This window comes from Hemitrygon akajei, unplaced genomic scaffold (assembly GCF_048418815.1).
Source record: "Hemitrygon akajei unplaced genomic scaffold, sHemAka1.3 Scf000049, whole genome shotgun sequence".
In the NCBI taxonomy this organism is placed as follows: Eukaryota; Metazoa; Chordata; class Chondrichthyes; order Myliobatiformes; family Dasyatidae; genus Hemitrygon; species Hemitrygon akajei.
In genome coordinates this window covers 5978613-5980890 of record NW_027331935.1, presented here as the reverse complement: position 1 = coordinate 5980890, position 2278 = coordinate 5978613, and the positions used below count along the sequence as shown (strand labels likewise).

General features: G+C 43.1%; 1 non-coding gene across 1 annotated transcript; it reads left to right on the top strand.

Moving 5' to 3' along the window:
• Positions 1–1965: 1965 nt before the first annotated feature.
• trnac-gca (transfer RNA cysteine (anticodon GCA)) lies at positions 1966–2037 on the top strand. Its single transcript has one exon. It is a non-coding gene; the product is annotated as a tRNA-Cys (tRNA).
• The last annotated feature ends 241 nt before the right edge of the window (positions 2038–2278 follow it).

Genomic DNA, 2278 nt, shown 5'->3' with positions numbered 1-2278 from the left:
TGGGCGCGTAGCTTTCCAAGCAGCTTCATGTGTCAAGTGCCTTCTGAAAATCCAAGTAGAGGACAGCAAGTCATTCTAATTCGGCCGGATTGTTACTTCTTCAGATAATTCCAACAGATATTTGAGGCCAAATTTTCCCTTGACGGAACCATGCTGTCTCTGGTCTACTTTATCATGTCTCTCCAAGTCCCCTGAGACTTCATCCTTAATGATTGACTCCAACATCTTCACAACCGCTGTGGTCAGACTCACCGGCATAGAACCGAGCTGTTGTTGCACGATCATCACTAATACCCCCACCATGTCTTCAGCCAACGATTTTTAAACTCTGGGGTGTGTACCACCTCTTCCCTCCAGTCTAACTTCAGACACTTGAGTTACTCACTTACCTTCTCTCCGGTCATGGTAACTTCACACACCTCATACCCCTGACACCTGGAACTTCCATCACGCGGTTGGGGTTTTCCAGACTGAAGACTGATACAAAATACTATTTAGTTCGTCCGGTGTTTCAAGGTCCCACAGTGCTACATCTCCAGCATCGCTGTCAGCGATCCGATATTCAATCTCGCTACTTTTCTTACTTTATATATCAGAAGGCAATTCTGGTAACATTGTTAATATTATTAGCTAGCTTACTTTCGTACTCGATCTTTACCTTCATTATGACTTTCCAGTGTTTCGACTTCCCACTAATATTGCTCAATTGTACACCCTCTCTTTTGCTTTTCATGTTGGTTATGAAATCTCGTATTACGACATTAAGATATAGGAGAGTAGTAAGACATTCGGCCTATTCAGTCTGTGTCGCCAATCAATCATGGGCTGATCCCAATCTTCCAGTCATCATCACTCCCCTGTCTCTTCATCCCATAACCATTGAAGCCCAGGCTAATCAGGAACCCATCTATCCCTGCCTTAAATACACCGAGTGGCCTGGCCTCCACAGCCGCTCGTGGCAACGGATTCCACAGATTTTCCACCCTCTGACTAAACAAATTTCTCCACTTTTCAGTTCGAAATGGACGTCTTTCAATCTGAAAATCGTGCCCTCCTGGCCTGGAATCCCCTACAATGGGAAATAACTTCGCCATATCTAATCGGTTTAGGGCATTTAACATTCGGGATGATTCTATGATATCTCACTCATTCTCCTGAACTCCATGGAATACAACCCAAGAGCTGCCAACATTTCCTCATACGGTAACCCTTTCATTGTTCGAATCTTTAAGGTGAATCTTCACTGAACCATCTCCAATAGCGGTATATATTCTCTAAAATAAGCAGAGTCAAATTGCACACGATACTCCAATGTGGTCTCACGAGGGCCTTATAGAGCCTCAACGTCACATCCTTGCTCTTATATATCTCGAGAAATATTCCTCGAGAAATTAATGCCAACAGTGCATTCGACTTCTTCAAAAACGTCTCAACTTGGAGGTTATTCTTTAGGGTATCTTGCACATGGACTCCCAAGTACATTTGATCTCTGTATTTTGAATTCTATCCCCATCCAAATAATAGTCTGCACGTTTATGTTTCTTCCACCAAAATGCATGGCTATTCAATTTCCAACATTGTTTTTTCTTTTTCCACTTCTTTGCCCATTCCCCTAAACTATCTATGTCGCTCTGCACGCTCTCTGTTTCCTCGACACTACCCGCTCCTCACTAATGCTGCACCGGTGAAACACAACTGGTAACCAGCACCCAGACCAGTTGGGCAGGAATTTCCTTTCAGAAAACTATACAGGCTTTGGCCTATCTTGTCATGTGCCTGCAGGAACACTGTAATCTCGTCCCTAACAATCGTTTCCAGTAACTTCCCAACTACTGATATCTGGCTAACAGGCCCTCTTAAATGGTGGAATAACGTTTCCAATTTTCCAGTCATCCGGTACGCCAAAATCTATCAATACTTGAAAGATTATTGGCAATGCCTCCACAATCTGCAGCATTAAAATGCGGGGGTATAGCTCAATGGTAGAGCATTTGACTGCAGATCAAGAGGTCCCTGGTTCAAATCCAGGTGCCCCCTTCAAAAACATATATCTCCCCAAAGTGACCACGGCGATTATATAGAATATAATTTCATTTATTGGAGTTTAATGCTGATAAGTGTGAGGTGCTACATTTTGGTAGAACTAATGAAAATAGGACATACATGGTAAATGGTAGGGCATCGAGGAATGCAGAAGAACAGAGTGATCTAGAAATAATGGTGCGATTCCCTGAAGGTGGAATATCATGTGGATAGGTTGGTGAAGAAAACGTTTGGT